The sequence below is a fragment of the Lissotriton vulgaris genome, chromosome 4_1 (genome assembly GCF_964263255.1).
Source record: "Lissotriton vulgaris chromosome 4_1, aLisVul1.2, whole genome shotgun sequence".
NCBI lineage: Eukaryota > Metazoa > Chordata > Amphibia > Caudata > Salamandridae > Lissotriton > Lissotriton vulgaris.
The window spans coordinates 18,697,729-18,724,111 of record NC_141691.1 but is presented as its reverse complement, the minus strand read 5'-3'; positions in this window follow the sequence as shown (position 1 = coordinate 18,724,111).

Below are 26,383 nucleotides of genomic sequence, written 5' to 3'. Positions count from 1 at the left end.
GCGTATGCGAACACTTTATATGCTACATTATGTATCCTGAAAGGTTCAATTCCGGTATTATTTTCTAATCTATTCAAGAAGGGCTCGATGTATAACGCAAAAAACAAGGGGGAATAGGGACAACCTTGTGTCATCCCCCTTGTTATTACTATATTTTCAGAGAGCCTACCTGAAATACGGATAGAAGCCTTTGGCTGAGCATACAAAGCCTGAATTGCCATTATAAATTCCCTCGTAAAACCCTTCCAAACTAGGACAGACCATAAAACCCCCCAGGAAACCCTGTCAAATGCCTTTTCAGCATCTAACAGGGCTACCGCAACAGCGGAATTGATGGCTTGAGACCAATCTAACATGGAGATAATACTTCTAATATGGTCTGTTATGTCTCGATTATTTATAAACCCATGCTGTCTTTTAAAAACCAGGCAGAGCATTAGGTCATTTAACCTATTGGCAACGATGGTAGAATACATTTTGTTTCTGCCTTGAGTAGTGAAATTGGTCTGTATGACCCCATATCCAATTCTGACTTGCCCTTTTTCTTAAAAATTACTATACCTGCTTCCGACCATGAATCAGGGGGATTACCCATAAAGGATTGCTGACAGACTTCTACTAATTCTTTTTTAAGTATATGTTTAAAAGTGCGATAAAACTCTAAAGGGATACTGTCAGGGCCCATAGCCTTGCCTGAAGCTAAACCTAGTATAGCTATTTCACATTTTTCCCAAGTTATAGGTGCAGACAAGAGTGTTCTTTGCACTTCCGTAAGCTCTATAGTTACTAAATCTCTCAGGTATTCCCCAACTCTTGAACGCCCTATCTCATCAATCGGAGCACTATACAGTGATTGTAAAAGCATTGAAATGATTCTAAAATGCGCTCTTTAGTTTCCTGACGTACACAATTTATATCAATATTCTTGGATATGTCACTAAACGCTGCTTTTTGCCTTAGTCTTTTTGCCAAAATTCTGCAGTTTTTTCCCCAAATTCATACTCTTCTTTTTTATTTTGGCAATACTTTACCACCAATTGGTCAGCCATATTAGAGTACACTGCTGCTCTTTTAATAGTAAGTTCTCTTAGAGCCATGGACGCATCCAGCCCTTGTCTAATTACTTCTGCTAACTTAAGTTCTGCTAAGATCACCATTACACAGTCCTTCTTATGTTTGTTTCGTGTTTTTTTACGCCGCATATTTGCAACACTAAGAGTTTCTCCCCTAACAGTGGCCTTGAGAGCGTCCCAGACTATTTTAATCAGAGCCGTCCCTTTATTAAATCTAAAAAACTCCTGAAGCACCTTTACCATGAATTGGCAATATTCATCATCCAGTAACAGACTTCTGTCAAAAGGCCAAGGCTGAATTCCCTCTCCCATCTGGGAGTCCAATTTAGCTTCTAGGATTATAGGATTGTGATCAGAGATAACTTTGGGTAAAATCTCCAAAATAATTTTCCTTCTAAATTGTGATGAGGTAAAAAAGTATTCCAACCGAACAAATTTGCTATGCGGAGCCGAGAAGAATGTAAATTCTGACTGATCTGCATGTATGCTGTTCCAGAGTTGAAACAATCCATGATCCATCACAAATTCTCGAACAGCTGTAAATACCCGCTGCTTTCTCCCCATATGCCGCTTATTCACTCTAATATCGAAGTAGCCTCAAAATGGATATTCAAGTCACCACATAAAGCCACTGGTTGAGGCCACTGAGCCAATTCAATATTCAAAAACCTCATGAGCTCGGAATCAGCCAGATTCGGACCATACACGGTGCATAACGTAAATCTTTGTTGTCCAATCTTAATCTCAACAATTGCCCAATGGCCCCATTTGTCTTCCAGGAGCCTTATGCATGAACCAAGACCATGTTTCATGAGAATAGCTGCCCCTTGCTTCACACCAGTTTATTTGGAACAAGCTACCAGTTCTTACCCCAAATTCTTCAAACATCCCCTCTTCCCCCATGCTATATGAGTCTCTTGCAGACATTGTATATCAATCGATGACTGCTGCACAATTTTAGCTAACGTATCCCTTTTCTTTAAGTCATTAAGCCCACAGATGTTAAGTGAACATATCTTTAATTTTATATCCATGTCTCAAGTGAAAATAAATGCCCGGCCTGAGAAACTATAATTATCAGCATTTCTACCATTTTTATCTGACCCATCCCCACAAGGTACTTTTCGAAGAAAATATAAATTTTGTTTGAAAACCATCATGACTGTTGCTGACTTTTCACCTCCCCTCCACACAAACCCACACCCGTTCCACTCATCCCCCACCCAGTGATCCATTTCCACCGCCCTCCGACCCTCCTCACCCAACCCATCATATGAGGTACAAGGACTGTCAGTCCCTGAAAAGATGGAGTGCCCCCCCCCAATGGGTTGGAGAGAGAATACCACATTCTTAATATACAAAAAAGCTTTTTCTAGACAATACGTTATACAAAAGAAAGAATCGGAATCGCTGAATACAAGATCTAACACTGGTTACAGAGAAATCAAAAACTCTTTAGCCTCAATCTCGGAAAAAAATACCTGGTCTAACCTTTGGCTATAACTTTAAGTTTAGCAGGATTTTGGAGATAAACAATAACTCCTTTTTCCTGGAACCCAGGTATAAGCTGACGCAAATGCCAGCGTTTAGTAACAGTTGCCTGGCAAAAATCAGGTCTGCCGAAAAAATTATTCTTTCGACAGCCTCCCTTGCAAGGAAATTATAAAAATGCACAAGAATCGCTCTTGGGTGATCTTCTTCCCCTTGCGTTAGTTTCCTCACAGTTAATGGAAATCTATGTGCCCTTGATATCTCTACAGACCAGTCCCAAAGAGTCAATTCAGGAAATGCCTCAGTAAAAAGTTCACACACAATTTTCCGAACATCTGATTCTTTCTTTTTCTCTGGGATACCTAAAATGCACAGGTTATTGAGTCCAGCTTGATTTTCCAACTCAGACAATTTGTAGTTGGTGTCATCGCGATGAGTTTTAATAGAACCTAATTCCGATTTCTGAGCAGCCAAATCATCTTCTAGAGCTGAAATTCTAGATTCAGCTGCTGTGACTCTCAAGGCCGTATCAGAACAGCAGTTTGAACCTTACATGTCACTTGTGTGCGAGTATTCGCTAACTTTATCTCAGCTCTATGTTCCATCATAGTGTTGTATATCATCGACAAAGTTATTTCCTGAGCCGAACTCTGCTCCTCCCTGATTAGTCCTGGATCAAGATTTATAGTTTCTACTGGCTCTATCTCAACCGGCATATTCTCAGCAGGTACTGTTTCACCATCTCGCTGCTCTTTCTTTGAATTCGAGCCTTGTGCTGCTCTGGTTTTCAATTTCTTAACCGTTGTAACAGGGGAGGCCTCCATCGATCTTAACCCAGTCCTTGCTTAGATTAGAACTTTCATCAGATGAATGGTCCGACATAGAATAAAAATTGTCGGCTATTTCTTGTGACCCAGTCAAATCTTGTAAGGATGTGCCCTCCTTAAGTGACAATACGTTAGTCTCTGCCACCAGACAATCCAGACTACCAAGCAGTTCTCCAGATAAAACAGCCTTGAGGACCACATCTCCCACAATGCCTCTCTCTGTACTTTCATTATTTGGGATTTATTTCTCCTGCTCAGAGCTAGTTATCGACAACATTTTAGCTCCATCTCTAACTTCCAGAGATACAGTGTCACAAGATAGGGAAGCGCTGTCTGCTGTAATCCTATAGGTCCTCAGGATTGGGTAATTCCGAACAACACCCTGATACACCGGTTGTTCAAGGAAACAGAATAGACTTGTTGATTCACGTAAACCATATTTAATGGATCACAGAACTGCCATAAGGAAATACAGCAATGAATGGATACGGGGTTAAGGCACCCCGTGTAGGTGTTGGACCTCTCCTTCCAACCGTCCTCTGCACGAATGCCAGTCCCGGCATTCAGCAACAGAGGACGGATATATGATGTTTTTACAACGCATGCTTTTACATCGCATTTTTTACAACGCAAAAACTTTTACAACGCATGTATGTACAACGAATGTTTTTACAACGCAGGTACCTTTACAACGCATACCATTACAACGTAAGTATTGGTAAATATATATTAATTTTTTAATCGTAAATACATGTAAAAAAATATAATTTAATGTAATTTAATTTAAATTTAATTTTAATTTATTTTTACCCTGTACCCCTGTACCCCAAAAACCCAAAACTGACCCTGAACCCCAAAAATACCCCTTTACCCAAAAACCCAAAACTGACCCTGAACCCCAAAAATACCCCTTTACCCAAAAACTAAAAACTGACCCTGAACCCGAAAAATACCCCTTTACCCAAAAACTAAAAACTGACCCTGAACCCCCAAAATACCCCTTTACCCTTTACCCAAAAACTAAAAACTGACCCTGAACCCCAAAAATACCCCTTTAACCAAAAACTAAAAACTGACCCTGAACCCCAAAAATACCCCTTTACCCAAAAACTAAAAACTGACCCTGAACCCCAAAAATACCCCTTTACCCAAAAACTAAAAACTGACCCTGAACCCCAAAAATACCCCTTTACCCCAAAACTAAAAACTGACCCTGAACCCCAAAAATACCCCTTTACCCAAAAACTAAAAACTGACCCTGAACCCCAAAAATACCCCTTTAACCAAAAACTAAAAACTAACCCTGAACTCCAAAAATACCCCTTCACCCAAAAACTAAAAACTGACCCTGAACCCCAAAAATACCCCTTTAACCAAAAACTAAAAACTGACCCTGAACCCCAAAAATACCCCTTTACCCAAAAACTAAAAACTGACCCTGAACCCCAAAAATACCCCTTTACCCAAAAACTAAAAACTGACCCTGAACCCCAAAAATACCCCTTTACCCAAAAACTAAAAACTGACCCTGAACCCTAAAAATACCCCTTTACCCAAAAACTAAAAACTGACCCTGAACCCCAAAAATACCCCTTTACCCAAAAACTAAAAACTGACCCTGAACCCCAAAAATACCCCTTTACCCAAAAACTAAAAACTGACCCTGAACCCCAAAAATACCCCTTTACCCAAAAACCCCAAACTGACCCTGAACCCTAAAAATACCCCTTTACCCCAAACATATAACATTTAAAATATAATTATATACTTACCAATACTTACGTTGTAATGGTATGCGTTGTAAAGGTACCTGCGTTGCAAATACATGCGTTGTAAATACATGCGTTGTAAAAGTTTTTGCGTTGTAAAAGTTCCGTTGTAATGGTATGTCGTTGTAAAAGTTGCGTTGTAAGTGATGTTTCCCACAGAGGACACCGTGCTAAGCAGTGGCAGACAATGCCACTCGAATAAGGTACGCTGGTTCGCTGTGTTCCTGAGTTCGTCCTCTGCAGTAGTGTCGTTCCCGACACTCTCCAACAGAGGGCAATACTCCGGTTCAAAGGCCAGTTCTGGTATGGCTGGTTTCTCCTTGCGATATGGACGAAACAATCAACAATAGGTAGCTTCTCCACACTCGATAACCCTCGAGATGGAACTGCGTAACTAGGTTGATGTCGTTAAGCGTCCTCCTCGCTCGACAACCCTCAAACGGGTACTGCGCACAATGAACTAAAGATGAAAGCGTCCTCCACGCCCAATTACCCTCGAGCGGGGACTGCGCAATATGTTCCGAGGCTGAGAGCGTCCCACACTCTCGATATCCCTCGAGCGGGGACTGCGCAATATGTTCCGAGGCTGAGAGCGTCCCACACTCTCGATAACCCTCGAGCGGGGACTGCACAATATGTTCCAAGACTGAGAGAGTCCCACACGCTCGATAACCCTCGAGCGGGGACTGCGGAATATGTTCCAAGGCTGAGAGCGCCCCACATGCTCGATAACCCTCGAGCGGGGACTGCGGAATATGTTCCAAGGCTGAGAGCGTCCCACACACTTGATAACCCTCGAGCAGGGACTGCGGAATATGTTCCAAGGCTGAGCGCATCCCACACGCTCAATAAGCCTCGAGCGGGGACTGTGGAATATATTCCAAGGCTGAGAGCGTCCAACACGCTCGATAACCCTCGAGCGGGGACTGCAGAATATGTTCCAAGGCTGAGAGTGTCCAACGCGCTTGATAACCCTCGAGCGGGGACTGCGGAATATGTTCCAAGGCTGAGAGCGTCCCACACGCTCGATAACCCTCGAGCGGGGACTGCGGAATATGTTCCAAGGCTGAGAGCGCCCCACATGCTCGATAACCCTCAAGCGGGGACTGCGGCGGTCCTGGCGTTAACAGCCCTCGAGCGAGGGATTGCGGATTCCACTGCTGTAGTACTCCAACAGAGTTTCCCCTGCTTTCCAACCCGGGGGCAATAAAGGATCTCCCGGCAACAATGTCTCACCTCTTCCGAAGCTTGAGGGGTTGTGTTCCGACGAAGCAAACTCTGAATATCCGACGCCGTCCGCTGCCCCCATGGTCCGTTTTATGATGGCGCGTTCCGTGCAAGCTCCGCACGTTGCCCCCTGGGAAAAGTAGTTCCTGGTGAGTTTTTGTCCTGGGGGTTGTAGTTCCACGAACGTAACTATCCTAGCAGCGAGTTGTTGTCGCTGTTCAGTTTGTGTCCTAACAGTACATTCCCCCTCACTCAGGGGCACACAAGAGGACAGAGCTTTCCCGGGAACCTCTTGTGAAATGCGGACAGCAAAAGCGGCACACAGATACCGGAGACAGGCTCCCATGACTGTTCTTCCGGCCCGTACCCTTTCCAGGCAACAAGGTGCCATAGTTTGCCCCTTCTCCATCTTGAATCCCTGATACCCTCAACCTCATAGTCGCGGTCAATGTTCACCAACACCGGTGCAGGGACAGAAGGCCTGGACGAGCGAGAGGGCTTGAGCAGAGAGAATTGGAACACCGGGTGGATTCGCATACTGTCTGGCAACTCCAGACGCATGTTCACTGGGCTGATGCATTCCTTGATGCGATAAGGTCCTATGAACCGTGGATGGAAAACACTGTGTTTACCGAACCTTAGGTTCTTTGCGAACACCCACACGTAATACCCCTGCTTGTAGAGCGGGCCCGGCTGCCGTCTCCTGTCTGCATAAGCCTTGTAGACCTTCTTGGCCTCCTCCAAACACCTCCTAGTATTCATGACCGTGTCCCTAATGTGGGCCACCCGTCTGGCTGTTTTAGGTATGCCCGTCGTTGTTGAGGGGTGCAACAGAGGGAGGAATCTGGGATGGTGCTTGTAGTTGCTGTAAAATGGCGACACCTTCGTGGAGGTATGCATGAGGTTGTTGTACGCGATCTCCGCAAGCCACAACTTATCGACCCATTCCTCCTTGCCTTGGTCAACAAAACAACAGAGGTATTGCTTCAGCGTTTGGTTGAGGCGCTCGGTTTGGCCATCCGTTTGGGATTGATAGCTGGTGGACAACGCGGAGGTAACTTGCAGCGCCGAACACCAAGTTTTCCAAAATCGCGCCGTGAACTGCGATCCCCAATCCAAAACGATCACACTTGGTAGGCCATGGACCCTCACTACCTCTTTCAGGAGCGTGACCACTAATTGCCCTGCCGTTGGTACTCCTTTGCAGGCGATGAAATGGAGCATCTTGGTCAAATAGTCTATCACCACGAGTATGGCGGTACACCCCTGGTCCATGGGCAACCCCATTACGAAATCCAGGGATATGTTGTCTCACGGTCTAGTGGGTGTCGGAAGCGGCTGTCGGAGTCCCTGAGGGCGGCAATGATTAAATTTCATGGCGGAGCATATCATACATGTGGCAATCCATCCCCTAACGTCAGCCATCACCGACGGCCACCAGAACTGATGCAAGACGCAGTCGACCGTCTTGTCCAGACCAAAATGCCCAGCACAGGGTGACTCGTGACACTACCTGAAGACCTGTTTCCTCAGTTTTACGGTAGGCACTAATACGCAACGGTCTTTCACCGGGATACCATCTCTAACCTGCCATTCCTCGTGCCGACTAAGCCAGTGCCTCCATTCGAAGGAGCAGATGCCTCTCTGTATCCCTTGGATGGAGGCCCCCGGCTGGATCGCTCCCACAGCAGCACCTGGAGGAATGATGGACTTGATGGTCGGTGAAGGACTTTCCATATCCGTGGACTGTCTCAAAGTGCCTCCGCCTTCCTGTTTTCGGAGCCCAGCCTACACGTGATGGTAAAGTGGAATACAGAGAAGAACAGCATCCATCTCATCTGACGGGGGGACAGCTGTCGGGCCGCCGTCATGAACTGGAGGTTCCTGTGATCAGTGAACACCAATACCATGTGCTTGGCCCCCATCAGTAGATGTATCCATTCGGTGAAGGCATCCTTTATGGCTAGGAGCTCCTTTTCGGCAACATGGTAGTTCCTTTCCGTCATGTTCAGCTTCCTAGACATGAAGGTTACGGGATGTAGCAAACCCTTCACAGGGTTCCTCTGCGATAGGATGGCCCCCACCGCCAGATCTGCGGCATCTGCTTCCACGGTGTACTGCTGTTCAGGGTCGGGATGAGCAAGAACAGGAGCTGAAACAAAGGCTTGTTTCAAAGCATGGAACACTACTTCAGCTTCAGTTGACCACAGAAAATCTGATGATTTCCTCAGAAGGTTTGAGATTGGATCCACTAGACCAGAAAACCCCTCCTTTATGGTCTATGGGGCCGGCCAGTCCACAACAGCTTTCGCCTTCCTTTCGGCCATCGTTTGTCCTTCGGGGCTCAGCATGACCCCCAGGAATTCCACTGTTGTTACGTGGAAGTCACACTTGCTGAGTTTGCAGTAGAGTGACTTTTCCCGTAGGATCCGTAGAACTGATGATACATGACGCACATGGTCTTCAATGCTGTCCGAATAGATCAGTATGTCATCGATGTAGACGAGGACGTACACATCCAGGATGTCTCGTAGAACGTCGTTCAGAAAGAACTGAAACGCTGCAGGGGCATTACAGAGCCCGAACGGTATCACTCTGTATTCAAACAATCCGAACGAGTCATGAAGGCCGTTTTCCACCCGTCTCCGCATCGCATGCGGACAAGGTGGTAAGCCCCCTTCAGATCAAGCGTGGTATACACACGGGCCTTCTTGACTTGTTCCAGGAGCACGTTGATGAGTGGAAGGGGGTATCGGTTCTTTACCATAATGGCGCTGAGCGCCCTAAAGTCCACGCAAGCACGGAGTTCACCGTTGGCCTTCGGGATGAAAAACAGAGCTGATGCCGCCGGTGATCTTGAGGGCCTTATGAACCCTAGCTCAACATTTTGTCCAAATAGGAACGGAGGTGGATATTTTTGGGCTCTGGCAACGCGTACAGCCTCCCGCCAAGTATACTAGCACCAGGGACCAAATCGATCTGACAGTCATAGACTCTATGGGGTGGGAGAGCTTCCGCTTGTTTGTCATCGAACACATCCCCGTATTCCTGATAGACCCTGGACAGTAACACCTCCTTTTCCGCTTCTGTGACCACCTCCAACCCCGAACACGCTGTCCCTGTTGTAAGACCTCGAAGACCACCTGCAGGATCGGGAACAATAAGGGGAGTCCATCCAAATAACTTGGGTTTCCCAGTTGATAGAATGTTTGTGTTTCTTCAGCCATGGTAACCCTAGTATGATACCATACTGGGGAGCACAGATGATGTTGAAGTCCAAGACCTCCTGATGATGTTTTCCGTAACACTCCTCAATGTCACCAGTGTGTTGGCTGATGGGTCCTGAAACCAACCTGACCCCATCTACTGCAAAGACTTCCTCTGGGACCACACATGGCAGTAGTGCAACCCCAATGCGTTGTGCCTCTTTCTCATCCATAAACAGCCCAGTGGCTCCTGAGTCGATCATTGCTGAGACCGACACCCACTCTTCCCGCACCTTTAGCTGTAGAGTAATAAACATGTGTCTGGAACCAGTTGCTGCAAGAAGCTGTGCTGAAGGGATGTATCCATGACTCCGGGAATCCCCTTCATGGTTCTTTGAGCCAATTAGTTTTCCACCCCCTTTTCCACATCCGGTTCTTGGTTTTGCGGGACACTCGCAACATAATGTCCCTTCTTCCCGCAGTACAAACAAAGGCCTTGTTTCCTGCGAGACTCCTTTTCTGTTGCCGTAAGGCTGGCTCTAACAGCATCTACATCCATGGGTTCGTTATGGTGAGCAGGAGGTGTATCTGAGGCCACCGGATGACTAGATGCTAAAGGTGTCTTGTCCTTCTTTGGACCACCCCCTCGCCGTTCGCTTAATTATTGTTCAAGGCGAAGGGCCAGGCTGATCAGGTCCTCGCACTGCACCGGTTGTGGATCGATCTGAGCTATCACGTCCTTTAGCTCTTCACTCAATCCCTGGTGGAATATCGCTGTTTGTTTTGCTGGTGGCCATTTGGTTTCCGCGATTAGGCGCCTGAATGCTTTCAGATACTGGACGAGACTAGACGAGCCCTGTTTCAGCTCAAGTAATTCTCTATCAGCGGTGTAGGAGTCTGCTCTCCTGTCAAACACCTTTACGAATTCCTCTTGAAAAGCTTCCCAATCGTATAACAGTGGATCGTCTCTGCTCACCAAAGGCACAGCCCATTGAGCTGCGTTCCCCGCCAGATAAGAGATCATAAAGGCGAGTCTCGCCTGGTTTGTAGGAAAGGATTTATTCTTGCAGGAGAAGTGGAGGGCCACCTGCGTTATGAACACTTGGACTGTGGTGGGGTCCCCGCTATATCTTTCCTGGGTGGCAAGTGATATTGCTACTGGCATTTCTACCATAACCGCAGCAGGCTGACCTGTACTAGGAGCCCCTGCGTTGAACGGCTTCCTCTGAAGGTGGTCCACTCTAGACCTTAAGTCCGCTGTTTCTTGGCGGGATGCAGCTAGGTCGTTCTGGACATCCAGCAAGGCAGCCAACACATCTTCCATGGCGGCCATGGCAATGTACCCAACCAGGAGGTCGATTAATGTTTTGTAAGGGGTCAGATATTATGTAATCCTATAGGTCCTCAGGATTGGGTAATTCCGATCAACACCCTGATACACCCGTTGTTCAAGGAAACAGAATAGACTTGTTGGTTCACGTAAACCGTATTTAATGGATGACAGAACTGCCATAGGAAATACAGCAATGAATGGAAACAGGGTTAAGGCTCCCCGTATAGGTGTTGAAACTCTCCTTCCAACCGTCCTCTGCACGAATACCGGTACCGGCATTCACCAACAGAAAACACCGTGCTAAGCAGTGGACGACAATCCCACTCGAATAAGGTGCACTGGTTTGCTGTGTTCCTGAGTTGGTCCTCTGCAGTAGTGTTGGTCCCGACACTCTCCAACAGAGGGCAAAACACTGGTTCAAAGGCCGTTTCTGGTACGGCTTGTTTCTCCTTGCGATATGGATGAAACAACCAATGCAAACAATAGGTAGCTTCTCCACACTCGATAACCCTCGAGATGGAACTGCGTAACAAGGTCTATGTCGTTAAGCGTTCTCCTCGCTCGATAACCCTCGAGCAGGAACTGCGCACCATGAACCAAAGAGGAAAGCGTCCTCCACGCCCGATCACCCTCGCGCGGGGACTGCGCAAAATGTTCCAAGGCTGAGAGCGTCCCACATGCTCAATAACCCTCGAGCGGGGACTGCGCAATATGTTCCAAGACTGAGAGCGTCCCACACGCTCGATAACCCTCGAGCGGGGACTGCGCAATATGTTCCAAGACTGAGAGCGTCCCACACGCTCGATAACCCTCACGCGGGAACTGCGGAATATGTTCCAAAAGGTGAGAGTGTCCCACGAGCTTATTAACACTCGAGCGGGGATTGCGGAATATGTTCCAAGGCTGAGAGCGTCCCACAGGCTCGATAACCCTCGAGCGGGGACTGGTGAATATGTTCCAAGGCTGAGAGCATCCCACATGCTCGATAACCCTCGAGCGAGGACTACGGAATATGTTGCAAGGCTGAGAGCGTCCCACACGCTCGATAACCCTCGAGCGGGGACTGCGGCTGCCCTGGTGTCAACAGCCCTCGAGCGAGGGATTGCGGATTCCACCGCCATAGTGCTGCAACAGAGTTTCCCCTGCTTTCCAACCCGCGGGCAACAAAGGATCTCCCGGCAACAATGTCTCACCTCTTCCGAAGCTCGAGGGGGTGTGTTCCGACGAAGCGAACTCTGAATATCCGACGCCGTCCGCTGCCACCATGGTCCGTTTTATGATGGCGCGATCTGTGCATGCTCCGCACACTGCCCCCTGGGAAAAGTAGTTCCTACCGAGCTTTTGTCCTGGGGGTTGTAGTTCCACGAACGGAAATATCCTAGCAGTGTGTTGTTGTCGCTTTTCGGTTTGTGTCCTAACATCTGCTTCCTGATTCAATGTATCAATACTGCCAGCGGCTATTGCTATACTACATGAAGACTGTAATGGGGCATTTTTCAATATCTGCTTCTCAAATAATGCCAGAAAAGTTTGAGCCCCTTGTTTTGTCGTACACGTAGCCGCACTCGATTTCATACTTTCTTTTGTCTGACATTAGGAGCAGTATGGGGGGTAACATTCCCGCCTTCCCCCCTCTCACCGTATTAGCCTTCTTCATTATCCTCCACTGCTACCGGCTGAGCTTTTGTTTTTCCAACCCGAATCACTACTTTGGATGACATTTTTTTCGATGTGGCTCCTTGCTTGCCTCCATGCCCTCGAGCCACTCTCTGCTTAATCCCAAAAAACAGGACCGGGAGCCGCTAAGCCGGAGCTCCAATCAAACAAAAAAACAATAGTCAAGACACCATCGGGCTGTTTTACCAGCGCAGCCGGTGTAAAGCAGCACGTCCGGCAGAAACAGAAGGCTCCTCCTCAGGCTCAACACGGAACCAACAGCCAGATAAAAAAAAACCTCCACCTTCGGACACCTAAAGGAGAAAAGGCGACTCTGAATGCTACCAGCACCGCAAAATCATACCTTTAGACAGGGGTAAGCTCGACACACGCCCCAATAGTAAACTGTCATGCTTTTCTCTCTACAATCCAGAGCGAGAGGATCGAGCTACTTACACAGCCCACACCACGGCCGCCATCTTGCCTCCACCTCCTCGATTTCAGTTTGTCTCTAGTCTTTCGCAATGTTGAATGTCCAGATGTAGGATATTCATGTCCTTCACATCTGTTTTATGTTTTGTATGCTCTTATCTTCAATGAACACTTTCTGGTTGTGTCTTACTGTTGTTTTGTAGTTGTGGACTTTCTGCTACTCCATCTGCCTAATTGCTGATTAAGAAGCTCTGTAACAATTTCTGTATGAACTACTCTCATGACTCAGGTGCTTTCTTTGGAAGAGCTAAAATAAGTGAGGATTTGCTGACCAGTTGCATTTCCATTGGTGAGATAAGGCATCTGGTTTGAGATGTGGATTTCCAGATATTATCTAACCTGGAGAGGGTATCCAGGTGTTTGCCTTATCAAAGACTTCCACTATTGCAGGTTGGTTTGATCAATAATATCAATCAATCAATCATCGCATTTATATAGCGCGCTACTCACCCAGAGGGTCTCAAGGCGCTGGGGGAGGGGGGTCCGCTACTGCTCGAACAGCCAGGTCTTGAGTTGCTTCCTGAAGGTGAGGTGGTCCTGGGTCAGGCGGAGGTGGGTGGGGAGGGTGTTCCATGTCTTGGTGGCGAGGTAGGAGAAGGACCGTCCCCCTGTGGTGGCTCTTCGGATGCGGGGGACGGCGGCGAGGGCGTGGCTGGTCGATCGAAGCTGGCGTTTGGGAGCGTAGAAGTTGAGGCGGCTGTTGAGGTATCCTGGGCCTTGGTTGTGTAGGGCTTTGTGTGCGTGGGTGAGGAGGCGGAAGGTGATTCTCTTGCTGACCGGGAGCCAGTGCAGGTCTCTCAGGTGTCCAGAGATGTGGCTGCGATGGGGGATGTCCAGGATGAGTCGCGCTGAGGCGTTCTGGATCCGCTGGAGTCTCTTTTGAAGTTTGGCGGTGGTTCCGGCGTAGAGGGAGTTGCCGTAGTCCAGACGGCTGGTGACGAGGGCCTGGGTGACCGTCTTCCTGGTCTCGGTGGGGATCCACCGGAAGATCTTACGTAGCATGCGCAGTATGTTGAAGCACGACGAGGAGACGGCGTTGACTTGTCTGGTCATGGAGAGGGAGGAGTCCAGGATGAAGCCCAGGTTGCGTGCATGGTCTGTTGGTTTGGGTGCGCTGCCTAGGGCGGGGGGCCACCAGGAGTCGTCCCAAGCGGCAGGTGAGGATCCCAGGATGAGGACTTCCGTCTTGTCCGAGTTCAGTTTCAGGTGGCTGTTCTTCATCCATTCGGCTACCTCTTTCATCCCTTCGTGAAGGTTGGCTCTGGCGGTGGCGGGGTCGTTGGTGAGGGAGAGGATCAGCTGGGTGTCGTCGGCGTAGGAGATGATGTTGAGGTTGTGCTGGCGTGCGATGTCTGCGAGGGGGCTCATGTAGACGTTGAAGAGGGTTGGACTGAGCGAGGAGCCTTGAGGGACGCCGCAGATGACTTCGGTGGCTTCAGATCTGAACGGAGGGAGACGGACTCTCTGTGTCCTTCCGTCCGTCTGGACACAATACAATGTTGTGTTCCTTACACATAATGTCCTCAATGTTCCAAAATGCGTTAATTGCTAACAACTTCCGGTCAAGGATAAAAGGCAGGGTGCAATCAGGATGTTTTACAATATATTCAGATATAAATACATCTTTTAATCTCTTTTTCTAAACCCTCAATAATACAGAACACATTTTTGCATCAATGTATCCTCGGATGATGATATCTGAGAAGTCATTCAGAAAATAACAAGTGAAATTAGATTAACGTGAGAATCCGTGAATTGAAAAAACCTGGATGTTGTTGATAGAAATTAAAATATTTATTGTGACCACTGCAGCTCAGAAATCTGGGATCCTGAGAACCATAGTACTTTGTGCAGTCCCACATTATCCATGTCTCAGGAAACATTGCATGAGGCCTGCTGCTGCAGTTTGGCAGCCTCATTCACCTGTGTCTGCCTGACCTCATGTTTCTGGGCTGGGGCTGCTGATGCTTCTTGTTCCTTCAGCTCTAAAATGATACCCACCGGCATGAGGGCTTTTATAGACATTCTGCAGATAGTCGGAATCAGGTTTCTTTTTTGTTTTTCTTTTTTATTAAGGCTGTATCGATCCATACTTCTTTTCTGACTCTTCCAATCCATTATGATTCCTGATATAATTTCCTTTTTCCGGTTCACCACAGCAACACTGTTTCCCTTCACATATTGTATCACTCTGTTAGCTAATCCTCACTCTTCACTCCTGAAGAGTGTGTTGAGGCTTCCATGAACAGTCACCCATGTATCAGACAGCAGAAGACCTGGACCAGGATTACAGGTCACTGTCCATATCTGAACAATAAGGCGTAGATTTACAAAGGTCTTGCGTCAGATTTGTGTTACTTTTTTAACGTGCCAAAATGCTAAATGTTTTTTGGGGAATTGCAAATCAAAGCAAATTGGTGTTTGCTTTGGTTTAGAAGAAAACATGACACAAACCGTGCCACAGTAGCCTATGACTGAGTCTTATAAGTTATTGTATGCAAAGCATTCTAAGGATAATCACTGTACATCCTTTGTTGAATGTGGCATGGGCTAAAAAAATGTTGTTCTCATGTCTGATTTAATGTTTCAGTTGGACTGTCCATCTCGAATGGTAACTAGTGAATATAACAAAATCCAACAGCCTCATCACTTCCTGCCAAAAATGAGCAATGAGATCGGCCCCTTTGTCTGTAATGATGGCCTCAAGTGACCCATGTAGCTTTAAGGAAAATTAATTCTATTCAGGGGCAGTGAGCAGCGTGCTTTAAAGAATAACATATGCTGCTTTGGAAAATATTCAACAACCAGAAAATGTTCTTTCCACAGATTCTGGGTGTTCTGTCATAAAATGCATAGATATCAACATTTTTGCGGAACAATTCTTGAGTCCTACAAAATGGATTATTGCCTGATGCTGGATTGCCCTGCTACCATTGTAAAATGGTTTGGTCAAAAGAAACATCAGTTACTAAAAGGCTGGTGATATGCTCTCCTAGTTTATCTTGAATCCATTCTTCCAGCTCTCTGTTGAAGTTGATTTTTGAAATTATTACATCAACGTCCCATAGAGTTGTCCAATTTTACAAAAACATTAGGAGATGTTCTGTTACAGGGATAGCCTCAGACAAAGTCCTAGAGAGTACATCTGCTTTTTTTGGGTGATTATTAATAGATTATTAGGGTGATCTGATAATTTGTACTGTAACCGTAAAACGATGAGAGACCAACATGCATCTCAAGGGTCCTGCGAAAATCTACACCTACCAAATAATGTCCCAGTAGACAGAATGCTTACCTAACAGCCAACACGTCACAGTCATAAAGATTTTAGTTTATTTATGCCTAAATTAAATGTAGAAGAAATATAAGACACTGGATGAAACTCTCTTTTACTGATTTATATGTTGAGGTTAGCCAAAGAAAACAACATGGTTTCAGAGAGAAAGTGACACAAAGGCATCTGTGTAACATCAGTACCACCTGTGTGGACAGAATCATAGAGGATCCCTGGAGATGAGGGATAGATCAGGTTGAGAGCTGAAGTGGCAGATGTATAGAGCATAACTCATAGCACATGTACTGACTATACTGGAGAGAATGGCACATGGTTTCATATCTCAAAGGCCTTTCATGAAATGATTTATGAGACATGGGCAATATAGACAGCAAGACATGGCGGCAATAAACTTTAAGACATTTATGAAGGTGGTGTTGGCAAACAGCAATATACCCACAGACAAAGGGTCCACAGAGCAGTTTACTGTCAAACTGGATGGAGGGTGAAGTTGCAGCCGGGGAAGTTAGAAGGGTGACACTATTGAATGCAGTGGATTTCTTGATGAGAGTTATGAAAAATGTTCCTTCTTAATTGGTCACAAAAATTTTTCCAAAGTGTATTGCTGTTGTTTAGACTCCATACACTGTGGCACTGCTGTCTAGTAACCAGTGTATGCACTCTGAGACCTAAAACATGTAGAAATTGATAATGACTGATTGACATACTTAACTTACCAATAAAGCCATCACAAATGGTGTAGACACTATAACAATGGCATGGAAAGGTTAAATATCACCTGTGGACCGCATCTACTTGTTGGACTTGGATATCGTAGCTTCAGGCCTACCAGTGTAGACTGACTCCTGATCCAATGTAGGTCTTTTAATCCACAAGGTAGGGTGCTGAGAGTTTAAAAATGGGGCAAGTAGAAATTGGACTCTTGTTGACATCACATTGTCAGATCCTGCTGGTGAGAGACAAAACCTGATTGGCATGTCTTCCGGGATTTTTTCATAAAACATTAGGAGAACACTTCAAAGGAGGAAACATATTGCCAAATCATTTTATTTATCTCCACTGTCTGGTTGCTGAAATCTCAGCTTTTCCTACCACACTTCTTACAATGTGTTCTTATGGATAGAGAGATTGCCTACAACTAACTTTTAGATTTTTATGTGTGAGGACACTACGATTACTGTAGTACACTTCCAGCGTGCACACACACCGCCCTTAAAGCCTGAGTCTAGTGTGGCCAAAGTCTTAAGCCATCTTAAGCCAAATGTAGGTAAAGTTAGCCCCGGAAATCTCATTGGTTAGGGTTTCCTCAGGGGACTAGCTTCTACCTGGCTAAGATGTGACAAATGTGTTATCTCCACTTCAGAACACTCCTGGACCAGTGTAAGATCAGAAGAGGACACAGTTTGCTCTCTAAGACCTAAGAAGAGCCTAGAAGACTGGACCTGCTATCCCTTGTGTACCCAGGACGAAGATATGAACTCCAATTGGTCCAATGCTGACCTCCAGTTCAAGCTATAGGGGCATTAAAATCTATAAGTTGCATTTTCCAGCAACTGTCCAGCTGCCATTAGCAAATGGACCTGGACTGCACCCGCTCAAAAGTCATTGCCTGCCACCCCTTGAATCTCTGAATGCCTCTCTGGTGAAATGGAACTTAAATGAGCTAACGTCAGAGGGGACATTTTTTTACCAGAATTAACCTGGTTAGTGTATCTAAACCACTATGTTCTACCATGAACAATGACTATCACTGGTGATGTGCTGTTCTTGGTGCAACATGTAGTTAAAATCATTTCTTCATTATTTGCCTGATTCACAAAGGTAAAATTATCCTTTTTTGTGAGTTTTCGATTGTTTGATGTTCACAAGGGCATTTTACTAATAGTATATCTATGACTGTGCAGTTTCCACACATTATAGGACAGTCCAGCTTCTCTGGGTGCTGTACATTTACAAACTGGAAGTCACCATTAAAATTCATCCAAATTACCCCTATGACTTCTGCCTGCTTCCCATTTCAGGCTTCAACTCCATGCAAAACCTATATCTGCTTCCTTGGACTCATGTGTTCAGAAGGCACAGCCAAGAATTCAGTTGTTGCACCTCATCATCTTCATGATTCTTATTTTTACAATCGGCTTTGAATTTCATTAATTGAGCCATTTAGCAGGGTACGTTTTAGATTATTGTTCTTATTCAATAAGATACTACATCCTTCCTTATTTTTCCAAGGAAAGTTGCTAAAAGAAAAAAAGCATGTCGAGATCGCTGACAAAGTTTGCACTGCTGCACAGAAATGAGCAACTAATTTCCAGTAGTGGGGTGAGCATAACTGAATTTATTCTCTCTAGCATAATTACTTGTAATTATGCATTATTATGTGATAAGTACAATGCAGTATTTAGCATCTTTTGTGTTCTAAGAAAATAGCACTAAACGTTTCAGGACATGAACAGCAGTAGCCAGCGATAGCCAGCTGCCACCCACTCCTTCTCAGCTCATTGTTCCTGTGCAATTGTTATGGGATGTTTTGCCCCAAATTATGCTCAATTACTTAAACTGGACTAATAGTGTCATTTCAGTAATTTGACATCACAATAGTAGTGCGTAATCACTGGATTACTCTACTCACTTCTGTGTAATTAAAATGTTACCCAGCCCTAATTGCCAGATTTTAATCGCTTTCCTATGAAATTTGAAACAAATAATTAAGGATTTCAAAATTGTTCTTTGACATAGAGACAATGGTAAACAATCGAAGATCTTTAAAAGTTGAAGTTGTGGATTCTTCAGAAAGCAATCTTTTAAGGCCCCAAAATGTGCTGAAGCTTATGAGAGAGTATACTTCAACAAACAAGCTTTAACATGAAATTCCTTGAATCAAACAAGAGACAAGAAGCATTTGGCAAAACAGGAAAACAGGCCGGGAGACTGTTACAGGTGTAGGGTCTGATTACTGTCTCAGGCCCTAAACCCGAACCAGGAGCCCACAACCCTAACGCCAAGCCCTGAACCCTAACCATGAGTCCTTAAACCTAACCGCAAGCCTAAACCCTAGACCAGAGCCCTAAACCCTGATGCCGAACCCTAGACCCTAGTCCTGAACTCTAATGACGGGCCCTAAACTTGTACCAGGAGCCCACAACCCTAACGCCGAGCCCTGAACTCTAACCATGAGTCCTTAAACCTAACCCCAAGCCCTAAACCCTAGACCACAGCCCTAAACCCTGACGCCGAACTCTAGACCCTAGTCCTGAACTCTAATGACGGGCCCTAAACTCGTACCAGGAGCCCACAACCCTAACGCCGAGCCCTGAACCCTAACCATGAGCCCTTGAGCCTAACCCCAAGCCTTAAACCCTAGCCCAATCCCTAAACCCTGACGCCGAACAATAGACCCCAGCCCTGAACCCTAATGCCCTGCCCTAAACCCAAACCAGGAGACCACAACCCTAACACCAAGCATTGAACCCTAACCATGAGCCCTTAAACCTAACCCCAAGCCCTAAAATCCTAGCCCAGAGCCCTAAACGCTGACGCCAAACCCTAGACCTTGACCTGAACCCTAATGTTCGACCCTAAACCCGAAGCAGGAGCCCACAACCCTAACGCTAAGCCCTGAACCCTAACCATGAGCCCTTAAACCTAACCCCAAGCCCTAAACCCCAGCCTAGAGCCCTAAACCCTGACGCCGAACCCTCAACCCTAGCCCTGACCCTAATGCCGGGCCCTAAACCCAAACCAGGAGCCCACAACCCTAACGTCGAGCCCTGAACCCTAACCATGAGTCCTTAAACCTACCCCCAAACCCTAAACCCTAGATCAGAGCCCTATACCCTGACGCCGAACCTTAGACCCTAGCCCTGAACCCTAATGTCGGGCCGTAAACCTGAATTGGCGGAGAGACCTACGTATCACCTGGTCTCCAGCTTGTGGTATTCACTTGTTGCTCACTTTTTGCTCTTGCGGTGAGCCTTGTGGAGGTCGCAGTGTGGCTGTTGGACAACCAAGCAGGCACAGTTTTTTTTGTTTTCTCAGCCAACAGCTTCCTCTTAGTAAAGGCAAGCCCAGAAACTAACTAACTAACTAACAGTCAGCAGCAAACTGCAAATCGACATCAGCCTCCTGCCCTCAGCCCTCAGCCTACAGTCACCTGGCTCCTTAGAAAATTGCACGGTAGCACACGGCTCAAAGTAAACCGCTTACCTATGCTGGCAATAAGGTAACAGGCTTAAGCGCCCACAAGAGCTTATAGGGCAGCTGAGCATTTGGCCCCCATACATGATTGTCGGCAGAGGGGGACACAGGAGAGGCAAAGAGGAGGAACCTGTGCTACTAGTGCCTTGGCCAAAGGGGCAGTAGCTGGACCTTGAAAGTGGTTGCCAAATCATTGAAATGAGATCAGGAAGAGCCAGACAGACCCCAGCCCAGAAAGCCAAAAGAGAAAAACAAACCAATAAGAAAAAAACAAAGTTTAAAATCTGAAGGTGGTGACTCTAAGCAAAAAAGCACACTTGTATCTCCTCTCATAACAAATGTTTAGAAGCATAGAGGAAGGTACCAAAAGAAAGCCAGCCCCGAGTGATAGATTGCTGCTGCTTAAGGATCCTGGAGCTGCCATTTACTCCGCATCAGCAGAGATTCCTGGCCTCATGACTCCTCTAGCACCCCAGACAGTCTTATCGCCACGGTCCGTAAAAAACAGAATACAAAACAAATCGATGCAAAATCTAAATAGCACAATTGATCAATGGCTTTGGCAAAAATCGAGCCAGAGTGACTCTGCAAAGTACTCTGCTCAGTGCGCTTGTAGCCCAATAATTGACAATTAAGTCTTTTTCCTACACTTCTCGAGCAGATAATATTAATTAATAAATTAAGCTTCTGAGGTAACACAAACAAAGAAGAATCAAAAAAAGATAAGGCAGAAAACATCAAAGTTCTCCTAAGTTCGGAATCTTATAAGGATGAAATAGGCAACCACCCATCTAGAAAAAGTGAAATATCCAAACAGGAGATAAAAAAGATTACAGGACAAAAATGTAACAGGAAAGCATGAAACAAACAGTCTCTAACTACAGAGCAGCAAACAACTAAGATCTATTCAATGTTCTGTGGTGCAAAGACAAGCAATGCAACAATGGACTCCGACAGCTCTATAGATGAAGACTTCATTGCCAACAGGAACTCAGAAATTATAGATAAGTGTAGGAGAGTAGGGTCTGCAATCCTATGATCACCCAGATTTTTTTGCTTTTGTTTCACTGGTTTACGACTTTCTCTGGCTGTGGGCCTGCTAATCAGAACCACAGCCTAGCTGTTCTCTCACTAAATTGACATGTGTACCTTAGGGGCATTATCCAATTGGTACTGGGTCACCTTATCAGACCCTGTAACTCAGGGCATAGGTGTACCCAGGGCCTACCAGGGCCTGAAGCATGTATTATGCCACCCCTGGGTGGCCATCTAAATCTGACACAACTGGCTGCATGACAGCTGGGGCAAGGTGGTGTAATCACCCTTTGCTTTATATATAGTATACCTATATCTAACCATAAAAATGGACACACAGATTCCTATCAGTCACTCTTATGGCAGGCCTTGACAATCCTGAATATTTTTATTTTACAAAGGTCCTAGGTTAAAGTGATAATTAGAGAAATAAATTACACAGGCTCGAAATAAAGGCTGTGTTTTTCCTTCTTCAGAGTCCAGCCGGACCTAGAAACGTTTATTTTGGAAAACAATTTATAAGTATAGATAGAATTAGGTGAAACCAGGTCGCACATGAGTAACTGGGCACAAGCTTGTACCTAGTCAGAGGAAAACAATACAGGGGAAAAGGAGAAAGAATTAACAGGCAAACAAGGAGAAGAGGGTGGCTTATAATACAATGCAAACAATTTTTGAATAAGCACAAACCCACAGTAACTACCGTAAAAATTGTAAATCATAAAACGAGCAGTACTGCAAAACAGTCGACAAACGTTTCGATCCCTATCTCCAAAAATATAGTGGGATCATCTTCAGGACTAAAGTGAGCTTTGTCTGATTGGTTGAGTGAGCCTGTAGGGTTTAAACAGGGAGGAAAAGAAAGGGAAATGAAAATTCTAACAACAATTCGTTAAACAACTAGTCAGTAGCCACTCTCTTCATGCAGGGTGCAACACGTGCACATGCAGTTGCTTGATCCAAAGGGCACGGATGGATATGTGCTCGTATTTGGAGTGTGGGTGACCAAGTAGGACATACCGCTTTTGCCCGTTGAAAAAAAGTGCTCGGGGACGTGATATCCGGTGTTGGTGCGAAGATTGACAGGGTGGGGGAGTGTTGGCCAGGAGTTCGACATGGTTGTGAATTAACCTAAAATTAAAGTTAAAAAGAGATTCTAGTTACCACGAGCGAGGCACGGTGGGCTGGACGTGGCTGAAAACACTTCAGTGGGCATTCAGATTCCGAAGTAGCCGATGCCTATAAGAAAGTAATTTAGTCATACACTTGGCGAATAAGGTTGGAATAGGGTTACCGGGTTTACCGTTTTCGCCTTGCATTTGGCGCGCGGCGTTCAGGAAGGATATCGGTATCTACCCAGTCGGGTCGGTTCGATTTAGGCCTGAAAAAGAGTGGTTAGGTCGGAGATTAAGACCTGTTAGTTGAGGCCGGGGTGGCGAGTTTAAGTGCAGTGGAGGAACAGAATATTACCGTTACAGCCTAGCGTCTCTAGCGTTGGCTCGGCGGGAAACTTCGATAGAATTATAACCTGTGAAAAAAAGGGGATGAGCGATTTTTAGCTTGGAAGTGCATAAAGGTGAAGGTGAAGGCGGCGGATGCAGGCAGGTAATTACCGTGAGTTGCGGTATGTTATCTCCGCAGGGCGCTCAATGGCGTGGGCCTTTTCCATGCGAGCCTGCAAGGGAGGAATATGGAAGGCACACATAAGACATATTGGACTGGACCCGTCCCTCGTGAGGGTCAGGGGGTTGATCAAGTCAAGGCTTACCGTATTATGCTCGTAGTGGGGCCAAATTGGGGTCCCGTCTGGAGGCTCAATGGCCTGGTGCTGAGTGTCTTCTAGAGGGACACGACATGTATGTAACTGTGAACCCCGGTTAAAGTTAACTCAAGCCTCAGCATCACAAAATGGATGCTGCCACCACAGACACGAGTCTGACCCCCTGCAGCTGGGAGTCCTTCCAGCGAGGGGAGCTTGGACAAAGGGTTTCCGGTCAGGGGCGGTGCTAGCACCATCCCAGACACGGTTTTGTGTATCCGTGGTAGGCAGGGCTTTACAGGAAGGTGACTGCAAGTGGCACCCCGGTGCTCACTACGCATCTGCCGGCTAGAACCAGTTCCAGTGGCACACCAGCCCCTGAGCTGGGGAAAGTCTGGCATGGGAGAGGGGTGTAACCACCCCCCTTCCTGGTCCCACCCCTAGGGCAGGACCTAGTCGCGTACCCACCCCTTTCTTTAGGATAATGGCAGGAGCGGGGACCCTTCCAAATTAGATCATCTTTGAATCAAGAAACTACTTTCCACAAAAGGAACTCTCGACTCTTCTCAAGATTTCTCCCTTGTGGCTAAGGAGTAGTCACCCTGCATCCGCAGGCACCATCTAAGAACTCTGCGGTTTGCTGCACGTCGTTCCTCCGGAATCCGACTGACCAGCTTGACGAGACCCAGCTTCCCTGGCACCTCTGACCTCACCTACCTCTACAGCTAAGCTGAGAACCGTAGGTGTGACGAGACCTCGAGGGACCGGCCATCATCAGAACTGCACGACTTCTATCCAGCACGACCACCGAGGGATCCTCTGGTGAGTGCTTTGGGGTCCGAGAAGCCCCGACCCTGAGCAGCTCCAGCACCGAAGACCAGCCCCCCCGCATCCACGAGATCTGCGTGGGGCCCTTCTGCTTTTTGGCTGCTCACCACGTTGTCTGGCTACTAGCCCGCTGGCTTGTGGCCTTCCTGACGACGACCGACGACATCACCACTGCTAGTCTGGTTGCTCCAGACTGGCCCTTGCTCCCTTCCAAAAGAGGAGCACTCCGGACCTCCCTGGTCCACTCTAGACGCCATTTTAGGTCCATTGCGTGGGCTTGAATTTGCCAAGACTTGTTGCCCCAATCCTGGGTCCAGCGACGTCGACAGCATCAACCATCGTGGGACAGCTCGCACCTCCATCCTGGTCGCCGACAACGCCTCCTGGTCCGTGAGACTGCAGAGCCCAGCGTCGCCCACTCACCTGGTCGAGGTGACTCCATCCGGTGCCATCCTGGTGCCCATCTGATCACTGGCTAGTGATTCAGGACTTGGTCCCCTCTGCTTACAGGTGTCTTCCATCTTCGATCCAGGCTTGGATCCATCAAACAATATCAAACAATCTTCACTGGTCGCCTGCCAGCAACTCCTTCTTTCAGGCTCCTGGTTCGTCAACGAGGATTCCCGACGTCTTTTCATACCTATGCAGCCACAGCCCCTGGGCTAGGTAACTTCGGCATTTCGGTGCCCCAGCATAGCCTCACTATCCAAGGGTCCAGATCCCCTTTCGTTTTCAACCTAACTTATTGGGTTCGCCCGAGAACACTAACTCTGCTATTACTAGCCTCCATAGACTTTGTCCCGCATCCCGCGTGAGAGTGCACACTCTGCACGCGAGTCCCCTAGGCCTCCTACTAGTAATCTGAAGGTTCAGTAACGTAGTCATAGTGATTCCAAAGCCTATTAGTCCGGTACTTACCTGCTAGTAATTTCGCATTCCACTTTCATAGTATAAGGTTTTCCGTGCCCCTCGGGCATTTGTGTAAATTGTGCAACTTAAAGTATTTTCGTAAGAGTTTTTTTGTGTGCTTAGTACCCTGTCCTCATAAAGAGTACAGGGCTGTTGTGATCTAAATAAATACACTGTTTATTTTCATAACACTTGTGTGGTGTCCTTTCACTTGGTGTTCAAGGGGTATATGTGATGGTATAACAGCTGACTTAACACGCCCTCTAGAGTTTAGCCCGAAGACTGCTCTTGTCCATGCTACTAGGATAGCTGGTCTATCGGTTGACTTACAACCAATCACCATAAGGGTTGTTTGGACTGATACATAGTGATCACTAGAATATTGAACACTGAATATCACGCCAACTTCTCACATTGGTGAGCAGCGGTTGGGATTTGAGCTTGCTGTTGTTTTACCACACGTATCCTAAGAATATCTTTGTGAAAGATCACATAAGTTAAGGTACATATAACTTAGCTTAGAATACTGTGAGTTCTACTGAACCAGCTGTTGTAGTTTAACAAGGCTTAGCACACCCTGACTACAACTCTTAGCAAGGGATCAGTAGGCAAACAAATAGTGTAGGTAGGTGCATCACTTACACCACACTAGAAGCATGTCTAACCACGGAGAGTCTTCAGAGACCCCTCTTGTGGCTGTGGACCCTCCACAGGTCCCTTCCAGATATGCTGCTCTTAGTTTCCAGGAGATGAGACAAGTGTGTACCTCCAGGAAACTACAACAGGGTTCAAACCCTACCATTCCTTTTCTGATTGGTCTCTTAGAGACTTATGATGCTAGGAGGGCTGCTAACACAGATCCTTCTCATCCAGATGGGAACATGCCCCCCTTACAGGGTCCCTTTGATAACCATGACCACCCCCTCCAGGAGGCAGATGATGCTGAGGAGGAGGATGAAGATGAGTTATCAGGGGAGGAGGCAGACAAAGGTCAGGTAGAAGTCAGTAGACTCACTAGGACCAACTTAAGTAGGCATGAGAATGGATTTGGGGGACCCCCAGGGCCACTCTCAGGCAGACTTAACATTGGGAATGGACGAGATAGGTCTCTGTCTAGAGGCTCTAACAGATCCATTCGAACCAATAGCTCTCAGACCTCTTGTCGTAGAGGGATGTCATCCCCTAAGAGAAGGGAGCATGAAGCTAAGATGAGGGAAGCCACTCTGAGGATTGAAAGGGAAGAACTTGCCCTGGCCAAAGAGAGGCTTGCCTTTGCTAGAGAGTAA